This window comes from Natator depressus, chromosome 4, assembly GCF_965152275.1.
Source record: "Natator depressus isolate rNatDep1 chromosome 4, rNatDep2.hap1, whole genome shotgun sequence".
In the NCBI taxonomy this organism is placed as follows: domain Eukaryota; kingdom Metazoa; phylum Chordata; order Testudines; family Cheloniidae; genus Natator; species Natator depressus.
Genome location: NC_134237.1, coordinates 93,606,943 through 93,619,680, shown reverse-complemented (window position 1 = coordinate 93,619,680; position 12,738 = coordinate 93,606,943). Strand labels below are relative to the sequence as shown.

Below are 12,738 nucleotides of genomic sequence, written 5' to 3'. Positions count from 1 at the left end.
ACCAAAGTTGATTAAAAGTTGGTCTAAATTATTCTTTCCCCAAATAGTGAAGTCTGTATAGGACACCTATGTGATCCCCTGCCACTAAAGAATTGTTCATCACTAATTATAAATGTCCTTATTTAGGGCCAATCCTCTGAACCCTTACCATACTTGAGTAGTTCCAATTGACTTCTGTGGAACAATTCACTTGACCATGGGTGTGAGTAGGGCTTGCAAGGTTAGACCTACAGTGTATAAATGACTTATTTGAGGCCTGATCACACAAAGTAGTGGGTACCTTCAATTCTCAGCACTTTGTTGTATTGATCCCTTAGATTTTAAGCACTTTGGGACACAGATCTTGTCTTCAGACCTGTCTGTAACTCACCGATGGTATTTTACTACTAATAAATATTTCACGCAAATTTCCTTTTATACTGTACAATTTTCACTTGAAGCCATGTTTTTCTGCCAATGTGTACCAAAACCAGTGGATCTTGGCACGCCGTGTTCAGGATCCCATCCAAACTTGCAAAGATGTGTCTTGTCAATGCTCCAGAATGACAGCACATCATCTTGCTGACTTCTGCCACTTGAAGAATGTCCTGTCCATTCTTCTTAACAGTGAGTTTCCAGTAATGATAATCTGTTTGCTCTTGTGCATGTTCAACATCCTTGTGGATTGGGCACAGATATCCATCCTCAAGTGTGTCCTATGCAGATCCCCGTTCCTTTCCTCACTTGAAACTTTAGAGACATTCCCTGCAGCTGCACACTGAGTACCTGCTAACGATTAGATACCTGTAGGTGAGCAGAATTTCTCCTGGTTCTCTTTCCTTTGGTGGTCACAGACCTCTCATCTTCTGCCTCTAGCTGTGTAAAATGCCTCCTGTTTCCCTTTCCTCATGTAGTAACAAACTGCCAATCTGCCTTTCTAATGTCTGTTCTCTACTGTACTCTTGTTGCCACTTCCTTTTCTTGTTAGAGGTGCTACCTGAATCCCGTTGTCCAAGAACTCCTCCTCCTGTCTGATGTTATACAGGGTCAATAGCCATTCTTCAATTATAGAACTCTTTTCTTCAAATTCGTCAAGCTGCACTTCAGTGTACAGGAAGTCTCTTCCGTCTACAGGCAGGAAACAACATGTCGCATCATAAGTTTGGTTTGCAACCAGCTTATATATCAGGCCTCGCTAGTCAGCACTACCCTCTCCTCTTTGAAATTTTTGAATGATTGATTCCTCCCTGTTAAATAGACAGCCCTATTAATGGGCCTTAAAGCTCAGTCATGTGCCCTTCAGAGGCACAACAAACAGATAAAATCAACATATAGACTAGTCTGATAATGTTATATATTAGCTTGAGGTCACTATTCTTTCCATTGCAGAAGTAATTATCATTCTTCATATTGCAATAGTGCCTCAGGGCCCCAATCCGGGATCAGGACCACATTGGACTAGATGCAAACAACTAGTAAAAAGACAGTCTTTACCCCAGAGAATTTACAATGTAAGTGTATAATAAGATGAAATCAGAAGATGAGACAGACAACTGGAGGTGGGTGCAAGAAGAGGTAACAATAAACTGAGCATGTTTTGTATAATAACCAATAGTCTCAGCTGACAGCGTGCCATCAGGAATGGTTTTGATGTTGGAGAAGAGTTAAACTTGTACGTCAATAGACATCAACAAAAGAAGCAATTCTACTCTTATGAATTAGTAAATGTGTCTTCCTACAATTATGTTTAACACATCTAAAGCCATTTTAGGAGCATTTCAATTACTCAGAAGTTGGATTGTGATTAAAAATGTTATCCTAGAAACAACACAATGAATTCCAGATAATTTTACCCCAAAGATCTTTTCCTTATTCCCTTTTTTTCCCCAGCACTAAATGTGTGCTATCGAGACACTTTTAGAGATGAATGCTAATTGTCTGTTATCTTGACTTGTCACTTTGTGTGTTGTAGTATCTCCAACATAGTGTGGATAGACGTGGTATGAACATTTCAAAAAATTACAGTGTTAGTCCACATAACAACCTTTGTCTGAAACAATGATTCATTTTTTTAATGTTTTGTTTTTCAGTCTCCTAGTTGGATGTGTTGATCATATTTAAATAAAAGATGTTACCTTACTCATTTTCCAGTCTCTGTAGCCCATGAATCCAAATACGTTTATCTGAATAACAAAGTAAAAATAAATAAAAATACTCATTTATAGAAGAAGTAAGAAAACTGATGGAAATTCTATTAAAATTGCTGTAGCTTTAAATCAATCAAATTAAATGGCCACAGGATGGCAGCAAAGGCTAAATCATGAGAGAGGTTCACTTTATTTTTATAATGACTGACTTTGAGAACTGCTTTGATATTAAGGAGACGCTTTTATTTTCGTGCTTTTTACATGATAAAATGTTGTTGTTTTACACTGCCCAACTCCTCATTTCTTGACCCAATAAAACTGACCCTTGACCTAGACAAAACCTGGTTATTTCCTATGCAAAAAGAGGCAATATGTCTTTTTTTCTAATAACCCCTGTCATAAGACCTGTAGAAGAGCTGTGTGTAAGGTAGAAAGCTTGCCTTTCTCAGCGACAAACTTTGGTCCAATAAAAGATATTACCTCACCCACCTTGTCTCTCTAAACCCCAGTATAAGCCTTTCATGCTCATTTTAAGTGCCCTAATAACTTTTTTATCCTTTTTCTAGCATGTGTACTATTGTTCAGTAGTAGACAAAAGTCTGATTTCATAGAAGAGGTGCAAACAGGTACCATCTATTTAGATGGCAGTTTAGAATAGAAATATTAAGAATGTACAAACCCATTTAATTCTTAAAATTCGTTGTTACTGAAGATTACATTTATCTCTTTTCCCTTTCTCTTTTTTCTAGAAGAGATAGACTTCAACAATCAATGACTTTCCTCATTTTAATATTTCACTTAGGTATGTTTGAGGCAGAAGGCTCCTTCCATGCTGTAAAGGCCAGGTTTTCAGAAGTGCTTAGCATACAGCAGCTCCCATTGTGAGTGGTGGGGGAGGTGCTGAGCAGTTTTTAAAATCAAGCCATTTCAATTAGACTAAATGGGAGCAGAGTTCTCATGAAAACCTGTCTCTGTTTGGAGATGCTGAGCACTTTTTTGAAAATCTGACACTAAATCTATGATCGTCACTGAATTCTGACTGCAGTCGGCTGCTTGAACTCTATTTTGTATGTCTTTACTGTAATTGTTCTTGGACTGTGGTCCATGAACCCATTGGTGGTCTGCAGAGAGCTCACTGGTCACATGATGAGGGCTTCTGCTCCTTGCTTCTAGCTGCCTTTATATTCTGCAGACTCTCTTTGCAGCAAACTTTTTTCCCAAAAACGACACACACATATTCCATTGTAGAGTTAAAGTACACAAAATAGGCTTCTAGTATTTTTCCATCTTAGCAGTTTCTGTAGTTGCTATGAGGATGTCACATAACTGTGAATAGAGGCAGTTCACTAGCAAATCTCCATTAAAATGTGGTCCACACTGTGGAAAAAGTTGAAGCACCCCATCTGTACACCTTTACTCTAATGTCTGTTGCCTAGGGCTTTTGTGAAAATAAATGGTTGCTTCTGTAGAAGACTATGTTAATGTTTTCTAAACTTTAATAAATTAATAAAACACGTGGGTATGATGAGTAGCCCAAATCCTGTAATAAAGGATGCAGTAATGTTAATTCAACAGGATTTTTTTGGTCAATGTTGGTAAGATTGACATATTTCATTTATTTGTTTCACTACCTCTTCTAGTATAAGTAAAAAAGTAAATTAGCAGATGGGTCCTGCTGCTTTGGGGGTTCCATCCCTGTAATTTCAAAGCAAACTGCATACTTACAAGAGGTTCCTTCCCATGTATCAGACTTGCCCATACTCGATTGTCGGGACTAGCTGGATTGCGGTGGAGTCAATACATGTCCTGGCTCGCTGCACAGCTGGATCCCCCAGTTGCTTGCTCCCCATACTCCTTCTCCTCTTGTCTGCCTCCTCCTCCTCGCTGTTCACAGCAGGGGTCTGTGACTCAGGCTTCTCGGCAGTATCCACAGTGCTCTGGGGAAGGTGGTGAGGTCTCCGCCGAGGATGGCTTGCAGCTCTTTGAAAATGCAGGGCTGCAACTCAGCGTGAGATCAATTGTTGGCCTCCCTGGCCTTCTTGTACATCTGCTGCGTCTTCTTGGCTTTCACGCAGCACTGTTGCAGCCCTTCTCCTGTGTTCCCCGAGCAATCTGCTCATAGATATCCACTTTTCTATGGCTGAATCGGAGCTGTGCTTGCACAGCCTCTTCCTCCCCACTGACCCAGGAGATCCAGTACCTCCTGTTTACTCCGGGCAGGAGCGCATCTGCAGCGTGTAGCCTGCAAGGTCAGCTGAGCAGTTAAACTCAACAGTGGAGACTGTCCTAGCATGAACTAAAAGTTACCTTGTTCACCCTACCATGTCCTCAGGACACTAACATGGAACATGTGTTAACGTGAACTAGGTACCTTTTAGTTCACACTAGCAGGGTCTAGACAAACATTTACAGCAAAACACATTAGTGTGCACTGCAACTCACACTCCTCTAGTCCACGCTGTAGAGCCGTGTAGACAAGTCCTCAGATTAAATGAAGTCCCTCTCTTGAGGAAGTGTGCATTAAGAGACCAGACAACTGGGAGACACGATCCCTGAGTTTTATAGCTGTTTTGGCCACTGATTTGTTCGATGTCCATAGCTAAATCACTTAACTTCTTTGTGATTTAGCCTATCCAAGTATACAGTGGATATAATAATTAACTACTTCACAATAGCATGGCAAGGCTTCATTTACTGTGTTTGTAATGCACTTTCTTGAATGAAAATATTATTAACTTACTGTATCAGGTCTGATCTTTGGTTTTGTAATGGAACAAATATAAGAAGCTTTAGAGCTTAGCATAAAACTTAAAACCATTACATGTTAAGCAAAGTCCTATAAACAATAAAGAATTGTGTATGCTATAACACAGCAACTGCTACCATCAGGCTCAAACAAGACCATTTAAACTAGTTTATGTAAAGGAGGAGCTGATTTTCAAGTAGCTATTAAGGACACTCTGTCTCTATAAGCTTTGAGTTTGCTTCCCGTACACTATATTTACAGGGTGCAGAGTAAAAACTCATGTGTATGCTTGTGGATTATATATGCATCTGGCTTTACTCCAGGAGAGAAAGACCTGGCCTGGGTTAAACCTATAGCAGGAAACCTCTGTGACAGCCCCGGGTATGGAGATTCCTTTATGCAGGGGATGCAGTTTTCCCCTTCCCCCCTCACATACACAAAGAATACAGCCCTTGAAGAGGGAAAGGGGAGAGGATAATACCACCTGGGAAATCTCTGCAGGGCCAGAGAGAATAATGTATGTCCTTTCAACTGACTTTATCTCCACTCTGTCCCCTCAGTGCTGAGTGACCCTAGAGCTGCAGAGCACCCTGTTGCGGACTAGAGGGGACAGCTGAGCTCCTTTCTATGGAAATGAGGAGGTGCCCATACAAAAAGTCCCTTTTGCCTGCAGGCCCATATTAGGTGAAAAATAGGTGTCTCCTTCAAAACCAAATGCAATTAGAATGAAAATATCCTCCATGATAAATTATCAGGTTAAAAACTTATGGCTCAGAGTTTGCCACTGTAGAATTAATTTTGTTTAGTATAAAGTATTATAATCAGCATTGATTATATATAGTAATCAAATGCCTTGAGCTTACATTGTAAATAATAACTGAAAAACTCACCAAGTTGGTTATAGTTAGGGCAATACTATGCACTCAGTAAAGATGTAATAAATTGCATCAAAAAGCATTTTGCACTATGCTTGGATGTTAGGGTCATTATAGAACTTGTGTTACTAATTACATTTACACTTGGATACCAACTCAATGAACTTTGTTTTAGTATGCGTTCTCAATTTCATAGGCAAAATAACATTCATGCTGCATTGGAACTGAAAGGCTGTGGAGGCATTTAAAATATATACAGGATCAACAAGGAAAATCATTTTACATAGTCAAATTTACTAGTCAGTTATTATAATATGGTGCGGTAAAATCAACTATTTTCTTGTTGCTACTATCAAAGGGAGGAGATAAGTACAATGGCAGACAGCTTGAAGCCACTTGACTGTTTATAAACACGATCATTACAGGGATTCCTGGAGAAATAGACAGTTTCAGAAATTCATGAATAATTAGAAAGGTCCATTCTCGCCACAGATGTTTGGTACCCCCTATGGATACATTCCTAATGCGATGCAAAAGTAAAGCCCTTTTGAAATTTTAAGCACACATACAGCCCCACAGACTTCAGACTCATATGCTTGAAGTTAAGAATGTGCTTAAATTCTGTGCTGAGTTGGGGCCTAAAAGATTTAATCATCTCTATTGAACAGGTTAAGGCGATAGAAAATCATCAGACAAATTGTAGAAGCAGGAACATTTCTTTGATCAGGGAATAATACGAGAAACGAGAGAGAGAGCTGTAACATTTATCTGAAGAAAATGGGAACAAAACAACTGCAGCAAACATCTATTACATATTTATCATTGATGCTCTTCTCAGATATATACAATTGCATCTGTTTCTGTTGGATTTGGGAGTTGGGGGGGGTCACATAGAAGGCAGGACACATTATTTGCGTGACAAATTTTATTCTCAGAACTCATTCAATGATTTATTATAAATAATGAATTACAATTGTAGCCTTGTTGATAAAGTATTGACAGACCAATCTAGATTATTGCAAATACTTTATTAATCTTACATATTCAACAACTGATCTGTAAGAAACTATTTTCAGCCTATTTATTTGAGGCACATTGTTTGATCTAAATATTGATTATTTGAGCTATTGGCTATGTAGGTTACATTATATTGTCCAAAGTGGGCAACTGAAACTTTGTAAATAAGAGAACGACAAATTTTGTTGCCGATTTTGAGATGAATAATCATTTGTTAATCTTTGTAAAATTTTCTATGTTCCTATTTTATTTTAACAAATACTCAGTGGTGATCTGAAATCTGGAATAATGGAAATATGCAAACTTGCCCATATCACATCCACATTCATTTTTTTCATCTGTTGCTTTGACCATGCCCCATTTCCTTTTAATACCTCAACCGGCTTCCTCTTCTCTTTCGCATCAAACATAAGCTGCTTATCTTCACCTTCAATCACCTTCACGGTCAACCCCACCCTATCTATCATCTCTGATTTACTATCAAGCTGTTAACTCCCAACTCTGATTGGCCCATGAAGTCAGCATCCACTGCCTACTTGTTAAATTTTCAAATGAGCACCTTTGTGCTTTCTCCCATGCTGCTCCATAGGGTTGGGAAGTGCTCCCCATAAACATCTGCAAAACGGACTCATTACCCTCTCTCAAATCTGTGTTCAAAACTTTCCTTTTGATGCCTACAAAAAAACTTGACAATGATTAGTCTGCTGGTGTGCTAAGACTTCTTCCTGACATGCTGACCAATACGGTCTCATTGTTTCCTTCTACTCCCCCATCAGAGTGTCTGTATTCATCTTGTCTATTGTCTTGTACTTATACTATACTGTAAGGTCCTTGGCACAGAGATCATCTCTTTGTTCTATTTGTGCGGCACCTACCATAATGGGGTCCTGGTCCACCACTAGGACTCCTAGGCAACCAAATAAATAAATAAAATGATACCATGAATCATAGTGAACCATGGTCTTTATTATAATTCAGGGAAATATTTGATCATATTTGCTTGTTTGTTTACTATTTGACCAGTTCTACTTGGAGCCCACACTGCAGTTTCCTCAGGAGTTTAATTTTAGTTACACATTGGACCATCTGGACTTAATTAATTATCTTCCTGAATTCTTCTTTCCTTTAGCAATCAAAGGTCTCCATATCCATGTATCTTCCACATTGTTGATGGAGAAACTCTGAAAAGGGTCATAATTTGACCAGAATTGGTCAAATATAGGAAGAAGTAGAAAGCAGAAGCTATTGTAAGCTATCATTTACATCAAGCAGCTGTTAAGCCATTAGTGAGCCAGAATTATTGTTCACCTTAGGTAGTATAAGTTATGCTATTTAGCTTCCTTCGCTGTGTTATCAGTATGAAGTTCACTGGTTACTATTGATATTACACCTTTCAGTTAAAGATGCCACTTTGAGTTTGAAATATTTTATTTGGATTTATCTATATTTTAATTTTCTTTATATTTATTTTTTAAAAATTTCTTGTCATAAGGCTCCAGGCACTAACACAGATATATTAAAACACACACAACTGAATAAATAAAGAGATGAGTTTCAGGACCATGTTGAAGGACCCATGTCTTTTCTAAAGGCCCAAGAGGAGCAGCAAGATAGAACCCTTTGGAGCTCCATATATGAGAGCCCCTGCGAAGAGCAACAGATACCCAACAACACTTTTCAGAAAGAAAGGTATCACTTAACTGAGTTAATACATCCTGATAGAGACCACAAAGAGCATCAGCAAATCTATGTGATCATTTGTACTGGAAGTGGCCAGCTTCTCTAAGAGTCCTGGTCACATGGACATTTAATCTTCATTCGCAGTCAGAAGGAGATTGATTACCACTGCAAGTACAGTGTTTTCTATATCATAACCAGGCCTGTAAAAAGATTAAGCAGAGTCAAAGACTCCAAGCATTGTTAAAGTTGCAATTTAATACATTCTGAATGATCTTATGCAGACAAGGGAGAATCCAAACAGATCAATAGTTGGCCAGGATGTTAACATCATTTCTTGAGCAGAGTTCTCACAATTGTTTGCTTGCACCTTGCCCTCCATACCAGAGGCACTGACAATATTCACTAACACTCCTCAGGCCTTTAGCAACTAAGTGGGGCATAGATCCCAGTCAGAGTATGGAATCAAGTTACTGCAACAGCTCCTGCACCCAGTGCACAACAGTGGCCAAAGCTCACAGAAGACTGCATTTGCCCTCTCAGTATAAGTTTCTGGCATTAGGGATGCAAACAACTCAGTCTAAATCTTGGCAGCTTTTAATACACAAAGGAAAAGGAAAATTCCTCATAGCAGGAATATCTTGATTTTATTACCAAGTGGCTGGGAATAATCATGCTCTCCACCACTCAGAACAAATCTGCTATTTGGGACTTTGTACATTCTATGGTGCATGCAAACAAAATCTTTTGCCTCCTAAATAGTTACTTACAGTCACAGCATAAAACTTTTTTTTTAAAGCATTATTGCACAGTACATTAGACTTATTGCTAGACTTCCTCCACCTGCACTCTAGTTATCTCTCTTCTCATTTTAGCTGAGCGTCGACAAATCACAGTGACTGGTGAGGCAAAGCTAGGGAATGTGGCTGGGGAATGCTTTATAAATACAACTACTATTATCATTCAGACAGCCACATAAACTATTCAGGGATATTACATGTTCCTGGAGTCCAGAGGTAACTGAATGAATTACCCTCGGCCACAAATAGATCAGATAGTTTGGTTCATTAGTGACATCTGTGGCACTGCTGTTAGATGTGTGTATAATATAACCGTTCTAGAATATCTAGTAGAAGAACGCAACAAAATAAAAATAGTCTACGTGAAATATGAGAGGATTTGCACCATTTCATGGTGGTCTTGTAACTGTAATGAGAGTCACGTCACTTGCTAGATACAAACCTGAATCCTGCAATGCTAGCACAGACCCTTTAACTCTGCAGAGTTTCATTGCACAATTGGGGCACATTTGAGTGAAGGAGATTGAAATATACAGTAAGGCACACACTTTAGGCTAATTCCTAAGGCCCAATTTATTCCACAAAATTTCCATTGAACTCATTTTTGTCCCCAGACAGACTGTTATCAACTTAAACACTGATCCAAGTTTTTCTGCATGGGAGGAACCCTGTTGAATAAACTGAGGCTCCATCTGGACATAAGGGAGCTGCCTGCACAGAATATGTTGAAAGACTGGGGTTCCAGGGATTATGATATCAATTATTTACCATTACTATTTTAATATAGGAGAGAAGCTGACTTGGGGTTTTGTTACTTTTCAGGGGAATGGTAAGAATTAGAACATATACAAAGACCCCTATAGTGGAGAATGCCTATGTAGCATCTGTGGTGATGCACTAAAAAGACAAAAAGAAAAGGAGTACTACTCCTTTTATTTTGTCTTTTTGCAAATACAGACTAACACGGCTGCTACTCTGAAACTAAAAGACAAGTAACACATTGTTTTCCACATGAATTCTTCTTCTTCCTTATTACAAGACTCAAAAACTAGCTCCATGGCTATGCAATAGAATAAAGCACTCAACGTTAAGTCACAGACGGACTACTTTCATTTTCATCTTAAATTTTTTATTTACTTGAAACATACCAAAGATATGGAAATGTCTAGAGTAGGTACAGTAAAAAGGCCAAAGTCATTTAAAACAGAGAAACCAGATGGAATTTTTTCATTAGCTAACTAGTGATTTTTTGGTCTGTATGAAATCAATATTGGCACAATAAAATAAATTGTCTTTCTAGAGAAGTATGTGTCATTTTTCACGAGTTATAATGTCAAAAATGCCAAGAAACCAAATTCAGCACATTTTGATGGCACAAACTAAATGGCATTTTGATCAACATCTGCTACTGAAAGTTCAGGGATAAGTCTGTTGGCATCTGATGGCTACCGTCACAAAATTTGTATAAATTTGATAGATTGAAAGCAGCAAATCTAAGAATGAAGGAAACATGCCAGATGATTTATGTGTGACAGCATTTTCTGCTGCAATGAAAAAAAATTACATTATCCATTGTTCTACAGTCAGCAAGTTTAAGTTAAGAAGATTCAGTGTCCTCAAAGAGCCATAAATTAAGATTTCTGCTAGCTATCTTTCAGCATTCAGTCTAGACAAAAGGACTCAGGAAGTGCTACATCTCTCTGACTTTATTGTGCCATGAACTTCTGGTTCAGAGTTTGTACTCTGTCCCTCTGTAAACACTGGAGATGCCTTAGCAAGAAGACAATTCAATATTAAGTACAATAAGTGCAAAAATATTAAGTACATCACTGAACAAAAATATTGTTGGAAGCAACACCCATCAGCTGATTGCCAGATAGCTAAATGCACATCTAGAAACTCCATAAACATTTTCTTTTTTTGACCTAGGCTGAGCCCTGGGCAGATGGCTGAGCACTGCCTTTTGCCTTCTACCATTTAGTCCCCAGCAGATCCAGGAGAATAAGTCATACTGAATGATGTATTCAATGAATTTTGTCTTTTTCTCTGTTTGGGACATTTTCTACAAATGGATTGTAATTTTTCTCTGGGTTTTGAAATTATTAATCAAATAATTTCTACAAAAAATTCTGGTTTGTAGCTGATTTACAAACAGTTATCTGGGAGTTTGTAATATTCAAAATTCATGGTGTTTTATTTAGATACATACTGTAGTTGACATGGTATGTTCCCTAAATTGGATGAGTATAGCTCTTAGAATTAGATCTCAGGTGAAAATATGGTACAGGTCATTGTATCTCAGAAAATTCAGGACAGTACACTCATTTCTAGACAATGCAAGGGGAGCAAACACAAAGGGGGAATGAATGTAGCTGAAAAGATTTTGTTTAAAAATATGAATGAATATTTGCCAAAAATGTTTTCTAGTGTTCACCCAGCTCTGAGTCCCTCCAAATGATTTGTCAGCAGTTATGGTTCTCTGTGGAGCAGTCTAATGTAATAGCAGGATGAAGGATTAGTTGTAAACTCGTAGCTATGTGTCTGGTGGCATGAAGAGCCATCGGTACTTTAGTACTGACCTTTGAAATGCTGGTCATAGTTTTCTAATATCCATATTACAGTATGACTCAAGGTGATTCAACTCTAACTTCCATTTGAAACCTGGTGGAGGTGTCTGAATATCTAGCTTGGCTGATCTTATCCAAAACTGTCTAGTGCTAATGAGAGTTTTTTTCATGAAAATCAGTTTACTTTTAAATGTAGGTACTCATATTTTCAAATAAAAAATGCTTTTGCAGCAATATTTTATAAGAGTGAAAATAGACATAAAATACAAAAAAAAAATCACTTATTTTTAAATGTGTACTGGCATTGCTCCTGACAGCTTTGGACTCAAGTACAATAATTCACAGTTCTATTCAATGTATTCATAAATGATCTGGAAAAAGGGGTAAACAGTGAGGTGGCAAAATTTACCGATGATACAAAACTACTCAAGATAGTTAAGTCCCAGGCAGACTGTGAAGAGCTACAAAAGGATCTCTCAAAACTAGGTGACAGGGCAACAAAATGGCAGATGAAATTTAATGTTGATAAATGCAAAGTGATTTACATTGGAAAACATAATCCCGACTATACATATAAAATGATAGGGTCTGAACTAGCTGTTACCACTCAAGAAAGAGATCTTGGAGTCTTTGTGGATAGTTCTCTGAAAACATCCACTCAATGTGCAGTGGCAGCCAAAAAAGCAAACAGAATGTTGGGAATCATTAAGAAAGGGATAGATAATAAGACAGAAAATATCATATTGCCGCTATAAAAATCCATGGCACACCCACATCTTGAACATTGCGCACAGATGTGGTCGCCCCATCTCAAAAAAGATATATTGGAATTGGAAAAGGTTCAGAAAAGGGCAACAAAAATTATTAGGGGTATGGAACTGCTGCCCTATGAGGAGAGTTTAATAAAACTGGGACTTTTCAGCTTGCAGA

General features: G+C 38.1%; 1 long non-coding RNA gene across 1 annotated transcript; it reads right to left on the bottom strand.

Annotated features, from left to right (window-relative positions):
- Nucleotides 1–809: 809 nt before the first annotated feature.
- On the bottom strand, nt 810–4,233 carry LOC141985922 (uncharacterized). Its single transcript, XR_012639063.1, has 3 exons — nt 3,852–4,233; nt 2,115–2,162; nt 810–1,107 (listed from the first exon to the last, which is right to left on the bottom strand). It is a non-coding gene; the product is annotated as an uncharacterized LOC141985922 (long non-coding RNA).
- Between the last annotated feature and the right edge of the window lie 8,505 nt (nt 4,234–12,738).